At 39.4% G+C, this 19,314-nt stretch overlaps 1 protein-coding gene across 1 annotated transcript in view; it reads right to left on the reverse strand.

Annotated features, from left to right (window-relative positions):
• Positions 1-19,314, reverse strand: part of LOC124274405 (roundabout homolog 2-like) — a 310,106-nt gene that overhangs the window by 257,494 nt on the left and 33,298 nt on the right. The window contains 1 exon segment of the mRNA XM_046709782.1: positions 2,196-2,251. The gene's annotated coding sequence lies outside the window, so the exon portion shown is untranslated.

Raw genomic sequence — 19,314 nt, forward strand, 5'->3', positions numbered from 1 at the left:
AACACTTGATACACAATCACTAGCGTAAAGAACACTGTTTGCTTAACAGGCCAGAAAATCGTCCACTAAGGAATTTATGATGTGTATTTTGTTAAAATTTTCATAAAAAGACAAAACTAGGCATTAAATGATTTCAAATCACCGAAAAAGTGCTACATCAATAATAGAGATTCATATCAGATGAACTGGGAGCTGTTAAAATGACATGGTTATCACACCCTAAGTAATTATCAGGAAGTGATCGAAATTTATGTCCAACATGGGGAATACAAGCAGGTGATGAGCAGTCATCAGTCTGTACAGCGTGTCTTTGTGTCAGATCACTACCAATGGCTCGATGTAGGTCAGTTTTCTAGCCATGGTGCTGAAGGGTGGTGGAGTTCGGGGTTGGGTGAACCAATGTTAGGAAACAAACCCAAAGAGTGAACACCTGTGCCACTATGCCAAATGAGCAGGGTACATTTTTGCATCTTGTTACTCAAGGTCATACAGCCTGTATCAAATCTACTCATCTCGGACATTGATCTTTCTAATCTCCAAGGTCAACACATGGGCTGAATGACCATTTACACTCACGGTCAGGACGGCTGTTCCTTGCAGCACATTTAGAACATCTGCCCATGATCTTCTGTTAGTGGCTGCCATAAAATACTATCTTGCCGCCATGATCAAGAGCCCATGACTAAATAGCATCTTCCTACAACTCATTCTAACAGTATTAGACCAAGCTAACCTGCTGTAAACCATCACGCAAACAGTACACTCAAACCAGCTCTACACAGAGTACAGACAGTACACTCAAACCAGCTCTACACAGAGTACAGACAGACCTCTCAAACTAGCTCTACACAGAGTACAGACAGACCTCTCAAACTAGCTCTACACAGAGTACAGACAGACCACTCAAACTAGCTCTACACAGAGTACAGACAGACCACTCAAACTAGCTCTACACAGAGTACAGACAGACCACTCAAACTAGCTCTACACAGAGTACAGACAGACCACTCAAACTAGCTTTACACAGAGTACAGACAGACCACTCAAACCAGCTCTACACAGAGTACAGACAGACCACTCAAACTAGCTTTACACAGAGTACAGACAGACCACTCAAACTAGCTCTACACAGAGTACAGACAGACCACTCAAACTAGCTCTACACAGAGTACAGACAGACCACTCAAACTAGCTCTACACAGAGTACAGACAGACCACTCAAACCAGCTCTACACAGAGTACAGACAGACCACTCAAACCAGCTCTACACAGAGTACAGACAGACCACTCAAACCAGCTCTACACAGAGTACAGACAGACCTCTCAAACCAGCTCTACACAGAGTACAGACAGACCACTCAAACTAGCTCTACACAGAGTACAGACAGACCACTCAAACTAGCTCTACACAGAGTACAGACAGACCACTCAAACTAGCTCTACACAGAGTACAGACAGACCACTCAAACCAGCTCTACACAGAGTACAGACAGACCACTCAAACCAGCTCTACACAGAGTACAGACAGAAAACTTGCCGTCAAGGTTTCAGCTTCTTGTTTGATTCTCCAAATTCAATTGTTAATTTCTGTGGTTGCTGCTTCCAGCGGTCATTTTTATATATCTAATACAAGCATTGCAATTCAGCAGTTTAAGACCTAACTAGTGTATCAGGAAAATACAAAGCTAATATGGTACCTTAATGGATTGTAAAGCTATTGTTGTCCAGCGCCGGGACAGATAGTCCTTCAGTAAAATATTTAGGTAACATCGTCCCTCAGAGGAACACAAAGCTAATATAGTCATTTAGTAGAACGCAAAACTAAACTTGTCCTACAGTAAACTATAAGCTAACATAGTCGCTCAGGGAACACAAAGCTATATATAGTCATTTAGTAGAACATGGAACACAAAGCTAATATAAAACTAAACTTGTCCCACAGTAAACTATAAAGCTAACGTAGTCGCTCATGGAACACAAAGCTAACATTCACCATCAGTAGAATTCAAAGCCAGTGTAGTCATTCAGTAGAATAGAAAGCCAATGTACTCCCTCAATAGAATACAAAGCCAATTTACTCCCTCAGTAGAACACAATGCCAATGTAGACCTTGGTGAAATATTTTAAAAAGCATGACTCTCAGCAGATAACAAAGCAAGCATAGTTGCAACAAAAACATAAGAGTATATTCTTACCTTCAAGCCCAGTTTTTGTATATCCCGAGTCAGTAATCCGCCTTTTGCATCTCTTCCTGCAAAACAATAAAAATCAGCATCATATATGTTGCGAGGAAGAAGAACCAGTTTAATTCATAAACATGAGCCAGGTGTATATTGGGATGGTGGTTATCAGCCAATCAGATCGCTTGTTGCATTCTCTACACATATTTTATGAAGCGCACTGGACTGAAATTACAGCATAACGCTCTTCGATTCAAAGTTTCTACAACTTTGACATGCCGGAAAATAATGGAAAAACAAATGCCACAAAATAAAGTCATTAAAATATAACTGTCAAGTTCAATGAACGATATATTTTCAGTTTTTCAAGACTCCATCTTTGAAGTCACAATCATGCAATTACTATTCATTCCTTGACTCATAAACCCTTTGTTCAAACATTCATTCAAATTCCTTGAAATATGATGGAATATTTTTTCCTTTGGGTTTCATTGAATTTCACCTCAAAATCCAGCAAACGCTTCCTGCATCCCCGGCACATTCACCACAGGAAATTACCCACAATTCCACGCCAACAAAAAGAAATTCAAGCGTTTAAACAGATCTGCATGAAGTGATTAACATCAATGACATACACACGGCAAAATATTGTATTTCATAATTAAAATTTGAACAATGCAACATTGCCCGTGAACCTAGTTAGGATTACTCAATTTCCAAATATGCAGTCATGTGTGAACTTCTTTTGTGGCCTTCGTGTATTAACACTGAAAAGCCATTGAAAACGACTGGCAACATTTAGTTGGGCCTATCGTCAAAAGGATGTGGCATATGCAAATCGAAAATGTAAATTTGCCCCCCAAAATATATTCAGTAACTAGTTCTTCCTATGAACAGTTGTACAGCAAACAGTATGCATGTGTCTTTATTGGATATTGTAGTCTCCTAATTACTTCTTTGTCACAGCAAGGCTATCGAAGGGAAGAATGATGAATCCCAGAGAGAATTACTGGATGTTCAATAGTGATGGTCAGGTCCCTCTGAAACCCGAGCTTAGGTCAATGTTTCCTCAGAGTGACCATCTAGTTTTATTGAGGTCAGTTTGTTGATAATGCTTGCCACACAACTAATGTTATACCACAGCTGACAGGGACGATCTGGCTCACAAATGTGAGACATCTTTTACACCATGGTATGCCTCCGTGCTAAAAGCATTTAAGTTTGTCTCAAATTTCATTTAAAAGCTGAAAGCTCAGTTTAAACACAATACTTGAAATGATAGGGTTTTAATGAAATTGAGAGATACACAAGTGGGAATTTGTTGTCCCCTAAGTACTATTAGGTCTGTGGCATTTAGACAAGGTATCAAATATCTTCAGCTGATGGTGAATTATCATCTCTGTGATAAATGATGCAAAACATATAATTACATGCAATTACTAGAGCAGACATGTTGAAAATGGCATTTAAAATTAAACACAAACTGAAAAATATTACAAAACTGATAGAAACTGATAGATGGAGCCTGGGACATATATAGAGGTATCCTATAAATTTTGGGATTTTGCAGTCATAGAGGCCTTAAAAGTTCCAAATTTCTTGAAGGCATTTAATTTAAACTATGGACCTCCTGTTCAAAATATGAACAGAGAGTTTAAGATCTTAAGCACGCTGTCATGGTAAGGACGTCATCTGTGGGATGACTCCACACCCTGCTACACTGACAAGGTAAGGATGTCATCTGTGGGATGACTCCACACCCTGCTACACTGACAAGGTAAGGATGTCATCTGTGGGATGACTCCACGCTCTGCTACACTGACAAGGTAAGGATGTCATCTGTGGGATGACTCCAGGACAGCCATCGTCCAAATATTTAAAAAGTCAAAAACTATGTACTCAAGACATGTGAGACTTTATTGTAATTATTTATATGACGCTTATCTGTATTCTATGTAATCCTTATCACTTCCGCATTGTACACTGACTTGTCAGGCCATCTCCCATGTCTTGACTACATAGTTTTTCACTTTTTAGATATTTGGACGATGGCTGTCCTGAATTAGTCCCTATAACACATGCATCAACTTGTGAAGATGTCATCCAATTCCTAAAATCCACTATCTGTTCCTGATTCAAACATCGATCATTCATATCTAAAAATGAAATTTATGTCAATGTGTTCTCAAAAGATGTGATCAAAACCTTCACAAAACATGAAAATACATTCTTTGAAATGCATTCTGATAAAATCCAGAGCAGAACCATTTGTCAGAGAAGTATATAACATCTGACATTTTGACATTACCTTGTCACTGGCAAGCAGACAGCAAACAGTTTATAAGAATTATAAACCTAAGCAGCCCAGGTCAACAAACACAAACCTTTAAATGTATTCTATGCCATGCCCAAAGTCGTAAAACCACTGAAAACCTTATTGCCGATTCTTTGTCACAATAAAATCATGAATGCACGTCACATTTCAATGCCTTGTGAAATCCACAAGCCTTTAACAAAAAGGAAGATAAAATGGTTCATTTAACCAAGTCAATCAGCAGTTTTTGTGGGAAATACAGTCTATTGCCCCTTTATCACTGACACGCTGCTAAGTACGTTGTCTTCATGGAAATGCACAGTAGCTGTGAAATACATTTGAATGGCGTGGAGTTGACAAAGACGAGATACATATCACATGTGCCCATCTTGATAAGCCACATGTTACACATTGTGAATAAGCCAAAATCAAATCTATTTCAAGTTTCCAGTATTTTCGATTTCTGTTAACAATCGTCTTTAGAGCTGGTTTTAAATTCTCTGATGTTATAGATTTCTCGTTAGTTTTTGATAGTCAGGATTAAGTTGGTGGTATCATCTGGTAGATACTATTTTCATGAAGACAACAAAGATGTTAATTTAAATGAACATTTTATTCAGGTAACACTAATCCCTAAGTACGAACGTTCAAATAACAATTTTTTATGTTCCTAATATTCAACAATAAATTAAAAATCAAATTATGTCTTTTAGAATTGAACCTGGGTCTTTTGTGATGAGCTAACGCTTAGACCACAAGGCTATCCTACTCTTTCAAATAATCAAACAATAACGAATGCATTTGTAAACATGCTCATGTAGAATTCAAACACTAAACCAGAATACCAGAAATATATTTCAAAATAGCTCAAAGAGCAATATCAATTAATATTTAACTTCCCACGTTAGTCATCCTAAAATATTTATTTTACCGTAATTGCCAAAGTTGGCGGGTTGAGACTCGTTGCTAAGGATATTTAAGTACGATATTATGATAATACCTTCCTATTATGTGATGGTACAAGATTGTGCTTAATAAACCATTTGTGATTGAAGCGTAATACAATTGTGAAGCTCCTACATCAAGGGACGTGAAGGGCATTATTTACTCTAACCTCCATTCAGCCATCATAAGCAATTAGTTCAACACAGGAGTTTAGTTGGTGGCAAATATTATGACAGGAGATTGGCCAACAGTAATTCACCAATCACCCATTCTCCACTCCCTGGGGAGAGTCCAAAGCCCACTGCTTCATGTGCTTACACTTGATTGCACAGACATAATGGGTTAATTTGAGTCAGAGAGTGGGATACACTCAACGCTTGCCCAAACAGTTTTCTTATCAACAAGTCTCGGACTGTCTGGAAGCGAATGGGGTTAAACATCATGTCACATTCAAGATTCCTGCACTTGTATAGCGATGCTCATGTAAGTGCGTGTGTACTATTCCCGACCAACACGAGTTTTATTGTGCTAGCCACCTGCTAAACCATCCCACAATGGGACATAGTCTGGTTTGATATTTTACACTACACCCAGAAATATTCCAGCTATACAGTGGCAGTGTGTAAATAATCAAGTCTGGACCAGACAATCCAGTGATCATCAGCATGAGCATTGATCTGCATTTGGGATACGATGATATGTGTCAACATAGTGAGCCTGACCACCCGATCCTGTTGGTCGCCTCTTACGACAAGCTTGGTTCGTGGGTATAAAGGAACATGGAATCCCAACTAGGTGTCAGCGTACTGACTTCATGTCAAGCAGTCCTTGTTTTACAATATCACGAACAAGTCAGGGTAACAATAAGTACCATCTTTTCATGGCTCTTGGTCAAATGAGTGAGTGAGTTTAGTTTTCCACCGCACTCAGCAATATTCCAGCTATATGGCGGCAGTCTGTAAATAATCAAGACTGGACCAGACAATCCAGTGATCAACAGCATGAGCATGGATCTGCGCACTTGGGAACCGATGACATGACATATGTCAACAAAGTCAGTGAGACTGACCATCCGCTCCCATTAGTCGCCTTTGACAACAAGCATGGGTTGCTGAAGATCAATTCTAACCAGGATCTTCAAGGGTCGTTGCAATGGGACCTGAATGCTGGACTCTGTCCACAGCACCATGGAGGTTTTCCTGTCTATACACGAACTATTCCCAATACATCTGTGATCACACACAGTACATATCTCAACACTATTGATAATTTAATTGGACCAGTTCAACACCATAGCATTATTTTGAACATCAATGACTCAATCATCCAAACTGTAAAAAGTTCCATACAATACTGTATATGCAGAAGAAAATAATCAAGTTTCTATGATTTCTGCTCAAACAATGAACCTTAGGGTCCGTCTCAAGTCCCACCATGAACACAATTTGTTTTCTTGAATATCCCCCAAACCAAGCAGTAGCCCATCATGTGGATGTTAGAAACCTTTCACTTGTCTGTCGCAAACCTCAAAAAATGAACCAGCCTTTTTATCCAATAATTTTTTAAAGTGTCTAAGTTCCCCTTTCAAGCCGAGTACCTCCTCCCTGAGCCTGTTGTGTTAACATGGTAAGAATGGTCATGCTTGCTGAAGTTACAGTTCACAACAAAACACAAAGAAGTTTCCGACTCCACAACAAGCCTACCTGGGTGACCCTGAGGGTCCCTTACTGACCTCATGTACTAGAGAACCCATACATACCTCCAAAAACACACTCACCTCACCTGGACAGCCTCATGAGCATTCCACATGGAATAAACAGACTGGACACAATGTCCTACATCAGACTGGTACTAAAATTACCCCAAAACTCTTTCTGGTCTATGTGTTATCTAGGGGATTTAAAAATTCAGTTCCAGCTAATTGCATTGCCAGCAGACAGACACCAGCTCATAACCAATGGATGTGACATTTGTTCACAGAGTTTTATCAAAGGCATCTATTGAAATTAACATCTCCCTCCCCCAACCATCCTCATCCCACCCCATCATATTCACATACGTAACATTACATGTGGCCAAACTCACCGAATTACCATCACATCAATAGACCCAATTTGTGCCTGAATACTTATTCATGTTCAGTTATCACATGTCAATTCCAAGTATATACTCATCCCCAAAAGTTAAAGACCACCCCAATATATAAGGATCATATAGATCATAATATGAACTATGGAATACTTTAATATTGAAAATGTGGGTGGTCCTTAGCTCTTTTTTGTTGACTTTATATAATATCTACAAACATGTGAATGAACTCTCCGATTTTTAAAAGAAAATTAACTTTTCATTTTCCACCAGGCCTAATTTTATGACCTCCCTAAAAATGCTAAAATGTATTCTTAATCCACCCATTCTTGAATATATTTTATATCATCATTGAAATTCAGTTCACAAAAAACTCAGTGCTCTATTTTGTGCTATTGACATTTAAACATGAGCAGTAAGCCATTGTTCATGTTATAAACACTTCCAACACCAAACCAGCCACCATTGTCCCACCAACATAGATTCACATGGACCAGTCCAGATGTCGGTATTCAGACCCCCATCTCCTGCAATTGTCAGCAAAATGCCCAAATTTATAAAGAAGTTCCCATGTCATGTTTAAACATATATTTTATTATTGTGGCTTTGAAAAGTGACTTGAATTTCACTGATAATAGGGATATTAGAAATGTGTTTAATATTTACTTTTACACTGTTGCATCAAATGTAATATTGACATAAAATTTTAAAAATCCTGAAATGTGAAGTTATCAAAAATTCAAATTCTCAACAAATTCTTTTCCAAATCTGCTTGTCAAGGGCACAATATAACCCAATAAAACCCAATATAACCCATTATAACACAGTATAACACATTATCTATGTGGTGAGGGATTTTACAGCAAATGTATGTACTTTGCAAAAATGTTTAAAAAATTAACCAATTTAAGGTCAATTCACATATTTAACCATTTTGACACAATTCTTACACAGACAGTTTCGTAGTTGTAATGACTACCAGACACCATGTTTATTTATTTTGGTGATATTTCCCTCCCACCTGCCCCTCTGAAGCCAGGGCTAAGTATGAGAAACATACTGGATAATCTGGATGTCTTCACAACACCATCCACACCAATAGGCATCTCAGTAAGACGACACACTACACACACTACCTTGAACAAAAACTTCATGAAGTGTAATATAACTTCATGAAGTTGATGAAGTCTTCGTGAAGTGTGTCTTCATGAAGAAAGTTCATGAAGATTTTAGCTGAAGTTGATGAACACTTCATGCACTCTTCGTGGACTCATGAACTGAGTTTCGCAGGGGTTAAGTGAGTGAGTGAGTGAGTTGGGTATTATGCCGCTTTTAGCAATATTCCAGCAATATCACGGCGGGGGACACCATAAATGGGCTTCACACATTGTGCCCATGTGGGGATTCGAACCTGGGTCGTCAGCGTACGAGCCGACGCTTTAACCATTAGGCTACCCCACCGCCCCTCAGAAGGGGTTAATTCATACTGATCCTCTTTGTTCCATCAGTGAAGCAGTCAAACACTCAACCAAACAATGTCATCAATTTGAGAAAACTGGACAATGATACAGAACAGTTACAAAAATACTCGTACACTTTTTATGAAGCGCACATATTTTTGTACCAATACAAGACCATGTGGTACAACATCTACACAGATTCGCAAAGATTTGATTTGATACTTTAGAAAAAATTATAGATGTATCAGAAACACTTCTCTTAGAAAGGAAATATTTTGAAGTTTATTTTGAAAAAACAGAAATTAGAAATTAGTCTAGAGGGTCTTACCATTTTGAGCCTAAAACTGATGGAAAGTACACTAATTATTAGAGCTGCCTGAGATTTTGACATTGTTGTTTCAGGGTCTTTATAAGAACCTACCCTGTTTCAGACTGAACTCTACCAAGGGTCTATCACATCAACAGACAACAGACACAACTATGGAGGTACTGAACACAAGCCAGAACACAAACAGCTTGCAGAGGTTGGACTGCTTCCCAGGGCTGATATTACCAGTGCAATAAACTCTGTCCCGTTGTGCAAGCTGGGAGGCACATATGTTCCCTGATGTAATTGCAGATGCTGCCAAATTAATTTGAAATGTTGCCAATATTTGAAAACATTGACACAATTGCTGCATCTGGCCACACCTGTCCAGCGTCCGAGGACACGAGATTGATAGCACTGGCTTATATTGAAGGTACAGTGTTTGTCCTTAAGAGCGAGTGAACAAAAATGGATTTACTCGGCTTTTAACAATATTCCACTATCATGGTGAGGACACCATATAATAGCTTCACTGACTTGTGGAGAATCAAACATCGGCAAGCAAATGGTTACCACACAGTTACCCCACAGACACTTGTCCAAATGTTAGAGTCAAGTATCTTTTCCATCTGGGCTCTACAATACTTGTTTGTTTAAAGCCAGGCAGGTTAGGTGTCACAATAACTCCTACTTTCAAATGTTTTCATCAGAGATCATATGGTTCTGTCTACAACCCACATGTCACAAATATGGTGGACTAGAATGCTTGGAAGTGGGAAGTAGTTGTGTGGGTGTGATCATGTTCAACACGTTGCCTCCTTGGAGTTTCTCTTCTTGCCCTTCCTTCCTGTCCCATACTGAAGCATATTTAAGCACATGTAAGTATATGTAAGCACATAGGGTGTCATCTTAAGATAGTTCAAAACACACCTCTCTTGACCCAGCAGTGAATGGGTACCCGGTAGAAATGAGACACTAATGTGACTTCAACCTTCGAGTGCTTCACAGGCCGTTCTGAAAATCTAACCTACAGACTAACAAGAACTAAACTGTTTGAACTGTGACAGATGAAATATGATGCGACATTTCATCGATCATCAATGGCAGTTTCCACATCTTTCCGTTCAGACAAATTACAACAAACTTTCAAACAGAGGGCTCAGAACATGCCACTAAAATCATTTTCAAATTGAAGACAGACACTTATACAGTAACAACCTCAAGAAGTCATGTATAAGTGGAAGCTATGTGTTGAGGTGCACTGATCTGCTTTTAGTATGTTCTAGACATGCATGTGGTTTGGCAGATTAACTCAAAAACCCCATGGAGAAAACCGATTTGGAGAAAACCATGTCAGCCTATGGAATCATTAATTCATGGACAACAGACAAAGCAAGTATTTACTCATTTTAACTTGGGTGCTATTCCTTTGATTTTGCATAAAATAATTAGCAAGATCAAGTCTCTGACACTTTGAGAGTTCTAAGTGCCTGTGTGTCGCAATAATATTTTACGGTAAATTTAAAACATCCTTGTTTTTTTGTCATCCGGATGTAAATCAATTCCGTCTTTCACTACCTGTGCAATTTACCAATATTATTGGAAAATCCTTCACTATATACAGCGCCATTTCATGCTGTCTTGTTGCCATGGCAATATAGATCATATATCTTGCATCAGTTCAAACAAGATGGTGTACACAAAAACACGCAGCAATGGAAGATACGCACAAAATGTCAATATTACATCAAGAGGAATGTTTTCTGTACATTCTCCCATTGTCTAGTGTCTGCGATCAATCCTCACAAACCCTCAAACATCAACTGTTTGAGAATATTATTATGATTATCTTAACCTCTTACAATTAGATCTTGCTTCATGTTTATTTAATCTTTGCTGGATGTAATGGATATTTTACAGGCATGGAGGCAAAGCAGGCTGTAATCTACTAACTACAAACTGTGGAATATTCATAATGGTGGGGGGAATGGGATAGTGTTATGGATCAAACTGCTCATGTTTGTATAGACAGTAAAACAATGCCCAATGGCGATTTTGGTGCACAAGACACCAGTATCCATTGTTTATCATAAAAACAGAACTAAAATGGCAATTGGTTGAAGCAACATGTCATATGTGAAATACACAATGCCATTTTAGAAAGTGGTCAAATGTGACATATGTAATATTTGGGATTTCACTTTCTCGGTAAAGTATAGATCTTAGTACTTTTTGGGTTGAGTCCCATCCGGGGATTCAAACCCACACCCTCGAGTCAGGCACCTAATCGCCAGCACACAAAGTCAGACGCCTAACCCGCTCAGCCACCGTGGCTTCCACAAAAATGGAAGTCGGACAACTGGTAGTCTAGACTGCATACTTACTAGAATCTGTACTTTACTAAGAAAGTGTAATCCCAAATATAACATATGTAACATGTCATATGGCTATTGATTACATCATTACTACAGTCCATGGTCATGTCTCCTATCATCACTTTACCGGGCGAATGTTGTTCATGCTATTGACCACATGGTGTGTCGGATCCTGACATGGATAATTGTCGGTTTCTACAAAGGTTTAGTCAGATGAAGATGGAGATAGCTAAGTCTTCTTTACCATTAGTTTCCAGTCGTTCAGATACATTCATCATATACCCAGTTCAGTGACTCAACATGCGTATCAATAGCTGGGAGGATCTGGCTACAGGTGAGATGTCTGGAAACTCTGTGATGCAGTCATAACAAAATAGATACTTCTGAGCAACTAAAACTCAATCTATAATCCCAACATTTCAATTCATTGTATTGAATCACTAACGTGAAACCAAGCATCTAGGATATTTCAGAACCAGAAAATCCAAGAACACATCGCAATAACATCCAAGAACCAATCATAAGACAATCCAAGAACACATCGCAATAACATCCAAGAACCAATCATAAGACAATCCAAGAACACATCGCAATAACATCCAAGAACCAATCATAAGACAATCCAAGAACACATCGCAATAACATCCAAGAACCAATCATAAGACAATCCAAGAACACATCGCAATAACATCCTAGAACCAATCACGCTACACCCAAGAATCTATTCCCAGAACATCCAAGAACTAATCACCAAGACCTTCCAACTTCTCACACAACATTGGTAGCAGGAAATAACACAACACAGTCCCACTTTCAAAGCCCGTCAATCCATTGACCTACCACCCACTACCCACATAACAAACACCCCAGCAACCCCGCCCCCACCCCGTCGCACACACACTCACCTTCAGAAGGTCCTCATCTATTAATCACAGCTGTGATCAGCACTTCTCTCCCTTAATAACCTCAACCTATCTACCATGTAGGTGACAGGTTCTCCCGACATGCCACGTCCAGTCTCCCATAACACTCGCGATCTGGTCACCGGCAATCCACCCTATGTACATGTAATACTTCTTAAATCATTAAAAACCCGAGCCAGGTTTATAGTACATCCAGACACTGTGAGATCAAGGCAGTACACTTTCCTCCCGTCTTGCAACCAGCTCATGAAAGTCTGCTGATAAAGACATCTGTAAGTTTTATCCTTCTTCAACTTTGTTGACAAGATGTTTACTGATGTAAAGTAGAACCTTTTTACCCCTAAAAAGGAAAAACTGATGCCATTCTCTATCATATTTGGAAGATCACACGTTGGACGTGCACTTATAAACACATTGCCTCAATTTTGATGGAATTGACACTAAATTTGGCCATATTTTTTTTCACTTTCAAACAAAATTAAAACGACATTAGAACCCCCCTCTGGTCAACCGTACAAACATAAGATGTCGGGGAAAGAAGACATAAGGTTGAAGTCTACGCTCCCTAATTCGGTAAAACAAACATAACCAGATGTCTTTCAAACTCATTGCAAGCTAGCCAATTCATTGCTCACAAATTCAATTTAAAGAAACATTTTGGGGGAAAAAATAAACATCCCCACTGAGATTTAGCTGTGGTCCCAACACTTCCAAGAAGCGGAATCACTTTCCAGCTCACCAGGAGCACGAAGTAGGACCAGTTTTACAGCATGGCGAAAAAGTTTTAACACCAAACGTGCTCTCCCTCTCCACAGCCATGTCAATCTCCATTTATCAATTTCATTTTTTTGTGAATTCTTTGAAATTTTATAGCGTTTGACACCCAAAGGTCTAGAGGACAACATGTGTGCAATGTATTTGACGTTAACCATGAACACACTTTGTACTGAATTTCGTTGGCTGCGACAAGCTGTGACTTTTAGTAATAACTCATTCTTTTTATTGATGTCGATGATATATTAATATTCCCATGACATATATATCTGCTCAGTGATGTATATATTTATAGGTACATACATATATCATTCCATGCCGTGCACATCATAATTCTAATATTATATTGATGTGCAAATTTGTAAAAACAGATGTATGGCATATTTATATGTTTATTCACACCACACAGCTCTGGAAAGAAGTCATGGTTGGCTAGTGGTTGAGGTGTTTACTCATAACACAGCAGACTTGCTCACAACACGGGTAAAAAATGTGAAGCTCAAACTTAGTGTTCAACTACTTGCTACAGCTTGATTGTTGCTGTCAACTGGGAGGACAATCTACACCATAACATATATCATTCCTCGATTGTCACCAACAATGTTCTTCAAATACAGTAGGGAACAGAACCGAGGCCCATAATGGGATGAACCACCCATTCAACCACTTGCCTATCATGGCAGGTCTCAACATGGCGAAGCTACATTATGGACGATAGGCACAGCAAACAAAAACAGCCACAAAAATGGCTGCTAAAATATGGTTATCAGTCACAAGTCCTGAATATCATCTCTTTGAAATCAAACTTTTACTGTCATCCTAAAACTACCCCTCTCCAAGAGAGTCTTCTTGCGACATTGTATTTTCCACAGAACTGCCTCTGTATGACAAAACATGATGACTCAAGCAGCTCCTCCGCAGTGTGAGCAAAATGGCAGTACCGAGTCTACAGTCAGCACAGTCCATCATTGGACCAAGTCACGCATTTTCCTGCGTGGACTCGAAACCAATGGATTCCTAATAAAATATGTATCACTTAGGAATAGATTATATTGGAAGCACAGTCTAGCATGAGGTGCATGAAACATAATCAATGCACGTGCGTCCTGCGCATGCACAGGAGCCTGGTGCACATCAACTGGATGAAGCGTTGCATGCATCAGCAGGCAGTTGGGCAGGTTACGGCTACTGATGTTCATCAGACCCTGTAATGCACGCTGCAGATGAAGACAAAGAAATACATACTGAAATTAACGTCCTGAATAAGATATGCAGTGATATGTATCTGAGTAAAGATCGTGATGGCGCGGCCTTGAGGGCGGAGTTAGGAAGGTCGTGTTGACATGGTCATGATGGCATGGTTGTAAGGGTATGGTTGAGATGGCTGCATTGGGGAAAATCATGACGGCATGCTCATGACAGTTACAATGAAGATGGTCATGACGGGATGCTCATGACAGTTACAGTGAAGATGGTCATGACGGGATGCTCATGACAGTTACAGTGAAGATGGTCATGACGGCATGGTCATGACAGTTACAGTGAAGATGGTCATGACAGCATGGTCATGACAGTTACAGTGAAGATGGTCATGACGGGATTCTCATGACAGTTACAGTGAAGATGATCATGACGGGATTCTAATGACAGTTACAGTGAAGATGGTCATGACAGTTACAGTGAAGATGGTCATGACGGCATGGTCATGAGTTACAGTGAAGATGGTCATGATGGCGTGGTCATAATGGTTACAGTGAAGATGGTCATGACGGGATGCTCATGACAGTTACAGTGAAGATGGTCATGACGGGATGCTCATGACAGTTACAGTAAAGATGGTCATGACGGGATGCTCATGACAGTTACAGTGAAGATGGTCATGACAGCATGGTCATGACAGTTACAGTGAAGATGGTCATGACGGCATGCTCATGACAGTTACAGTGAAGATGGTCATGATGGGATGCTCATGACAGTTACAGTGAAGAAGGTCCTGATGGCGTGGTCATAATGGTTACAGTGAAGATGGTCCCCATGGCAACATCATGATGGTTAAGTGAAGATGGTCATGATGGCACGGTTGTTACAGCAACACTGATGAAGATCAGGATGGGGGATGGCATGTCTGTGATGGCATGTCTGTGATGGCATGGTTGTTACAGCAACATTGATGAAGATCGGGATGGCATGTCTGTGATGGCATGGTTGTTATAGCAACATTGATGAAGATCGTGATGGGATGTCTGTGATGGCATGGTTGTTATAGCAACATTGATGAAGATCAAGATGACATGTCTGTGATGGCATGGTTGTTATAGCAACATTGATGAAGATCAAGATGGCATGTCTGTGATGGCATGGTTGTTACAGCAACATTGATGAAGATCGTGAAGGGATGTCTGTGATGGCATGGTTGTTATAGCAACATTGATGAAGATCGAGATGGCATGGTTGTTACAGCAACATTGATGAAGATCGTGATGGCATGTCTGTGATGGCATGGTTTTTACAGCATCATTGCTGGAATATTGCTAAAATGGACTAAAACTAACTCACTCACAGGATGCTAGCAGTTTGCTGATACAGCATTTTAAAGGAGTATTTTTAACAATTATTTTCCACAAAGGCAAGAAAATTAATTGACATGCCTGTTTGTGTGTTTTTGACAGGTGACTGGTGGGGTCACCCTCTGTTTCACTGAGTGATTCGTAAACACATGCCACAGTACAATGGCTGTTTCTTTCAGTACGCGTTTCCGGGAATGCTTTCTATATTGTTTTTATTTTCTTTAATATGATTACTGAAACCGTTTTGTTGTTGCTGATATTTTGTCGCTTTCTATATCTTTCTGTTCTTCATTTGTGTAAAGTGAAACCAGCTTACAATGGGTAATCCCACGTGGCAATAGGTTTGTGTGTAGGCAAGGAAACTGCATGTTGAACAATTTATATCACACCTGACTGGACTATCAATTAATGAGCCTTTTACCCTTGAAACAACAAACCCTGGCATGTAAATGAATGAGAATAGTTATATGCCACCTTTAGCAATGTAGCCTAGATCACACAAAGGGGTGTCAAGATTATGGTTTGTGGGGAAATTAGTATTTTTCTCTGAAGATGATGACAATGGAAAAGTTAAACAAAAAGAAAGTAAAATACTTATTTGTGATCGACTGAATCTAAAACCTTCATCGGAATTGGAATTTCTATAAGCCTTTACTTTGTACAAATGCTTGTATCACATACACATTTAAAGGTTTTATGAAATATGTGCTATTCCAGTTGTTGTATATTTCTTAAATCTCAGGAACACCTTTGTTGAAATCATTTACAAAGGATCAAATAAAGGTGTGTGGAAATATTCCATAATAACTGAAGAATTACAGAGGACCATACCTCCTCAGCCACACATCAAAGTCTATACTACTATCCACATGACTAATCTGAGAGATGTGCCAGTCAAAGTTGACAAGGGTAACTGATGATTAATAATAGTTTTCCTGTAAGTAGTATAATGGAATTATTAATGAAATGGCACTGCGCTGATATGGCTGACGTCCCTCCGGCTCGCAAGAGACAGTTTTAATTATTGGGATCATGGCAGGTATTAATAGGTGAGCAGTCTTCAGGAGAACACTATCTATTAAATATTGACATCTTTGCATAATATGGGATGGATGTGTTGATGAAATTCAATAGAAGAAGCTTTCAGTGATCAAGATATTTACAAAGAAGGAAACTTGAGTCATTGTTCAGTTCCAAGTTACAAATGACACACACATCATTGCGCAAAACCATTGCACAGTCAGTAAATAATTCATGCTGTTTAGAACAATGCATGACTACATGGGTATTTAGAAGCATTGTGTTGATAATAAATCATTAAAAATCATTTGTCTACGAAATGACACACCATCTAACTGACAAAACCTCAAACAAAATCTACCAATAACCACTTCTGATTGGCTGAAGCCTGACCGTCTGCCTTCATGCACTTTGCACACTACCCATGATGCAATGCAAACACCAAATTAAGGCCAACCTCAACTATGGAGAGGCTAAGTAAATCCTGAGTATATTCCAATACGCATGCCTGCTGACAAGCTCCATCCACTTTACACTGCGACTCCTGGGACTTTACAGCAGGTCTCTGTTGAGTTAGATGTTAGCGGCTAACAACTAATCCTAACTAACATACATGAGTTTTATTTGTCTTACCTCCAACCTGTCCTTGGGCTAAAAGCTATGCCAGTACTCTCATTGTGATGGATGCAAGATTGGCCTAGACTCAAGCCATTGCTTATCAGAGGGCTTTTAGCACCCTCCAGATCAATTCTTCTCTCAATGGGAGTTTTATCTAAGTTTATACATGGTTCTGCAATAAATGCAAACTGTTTTGTGGGAAAGTATTCGACTCGGCTGATCGTAACAGAGCGAACACTTCCTTTTTCTTGCTTGTAGGAGACCATTTGCAGGGTGACCTACTGCGGTTTAATTGCGTGAATTCATAGATTTTGAACTCAGACATTAAAGGTAAATTAGAAGTTCCATTTATCACAGAAAAAGTAAAGCGCTGTTGCAGTTGGAAGGTTCCAGACATGTAGACTATAAACTATGTACAACTGTCAGCTGATGCTGCTGAAAGTTAGCCAAAGCTTTACATTCTACTCTACTTGTCAGCAAGAGATGGGTTTACCACAAAGACAGTTGATAAAAACAGTGTTAAAACCCTTTCAATAATCATGAGAAATGTCTCATAAAGGAACATTTTTGGTGATTTTTACTTAGTGTTAAATAATCACCATCAAACATGTGATGACACCAAGTGTTCAGGAAAATATGGGCGAGTCCCGTCCACCTGGACACTCATCACAAACACATGCAAAGACAAGTCAATGTTATTTTTGAGAGAGGAAAGTGGTCGTAAGATTCAGATGTAATTATCTGCTGAATAGACAGAATATTATGAACACAATCTTGTTGAGGATACTTCAAGTTATCAAACAAATTTGGCCCGCCTTCCAATTCTTACCTCCATTGTTCTTAAAAGCAATTGATTCTCATCTTTGAGCTTCAACCTGGGAACCAAAGATGATTCGATAAAACAATGTTTTCTTCAAGATCTAATGAGGAGACTCTCCTCAAGAACCAATGGGATGAAGAACCACAAGAGCAGCTGAGGTTCTCCTGCTAACAAACAAATATGACGAGTTCCTCAAGAACCAACTTAAGACAAGATTTGATAAAAGGTTCTATTCATTTTCCTTAGGAGCTACAGTGAGGATGTTCTCCTCAAGAAGAAACAAGATGAGTTCTTCCTCAAGAACCACTGGTGAGGAAATTTTCCAGAAGAAGAAACAAGATGAGTTCTTCCTCAAGAACCACGGGTGAGGATGTTCTCCAGAAGAAGAAACAAAATGAGTTCTTCCTCAAGAACCATGGGTGAGGATGTTCTCCAGAAGAAGAAAACAAAATGAGTTCTTCCTCAAGAACCACGGATGAGGAAGTTCTCCAGAAGAAGAAGAAGATGAGCTCTTCCTCAAGAACCACGGGTGAGGATGTTCTCAAGAACAAGAACCAAGATGAGTTTTTCCTCAAGAACCAAGGGTGAGGATGTTCTCCAGAAGAAGAAACAAGATGAGTTCTTCCTCAAGAACCACAGGTGAGTATGTTCTCCAGAAGAAGAAAATAAATGAGTTCTTCCTCAAGAACCACGGGTGAGGATGTTCCCCAGAAGAAGAAACAAAATGAGTTCTTCCTCAAGAACCACAGGTGAGGATGTTCTCCTCAAGAAGAAATAAGATGAGTTCTTCCTCAAGTACCACAGGTGAGGAAGTTTACCTTAAAAACCAACATGAAATGAAGTTCTCCTCAAGGATCAACAAGAGCATTGATGATCAAACAATCCTCAATGATCACACTCTGCTCTATACACCTCTCAACCCA

The sequence above is a fragment of the Haliotis rubra genome, unplaced genomic scaffold, assembly GCF_003918875.1.
Source record: "Haliotis rubra isolate DU_JTF1 unplaced genomic scaffold, ASM391887v1 Scf190, whole genome shotgun sequence".
Lineage (NCBI taxonomy): Eukaryota > Metazoa > Mollusca > Gastropoda > Lepetellida > Haliotidae > Haliotis > Haliotis rubra.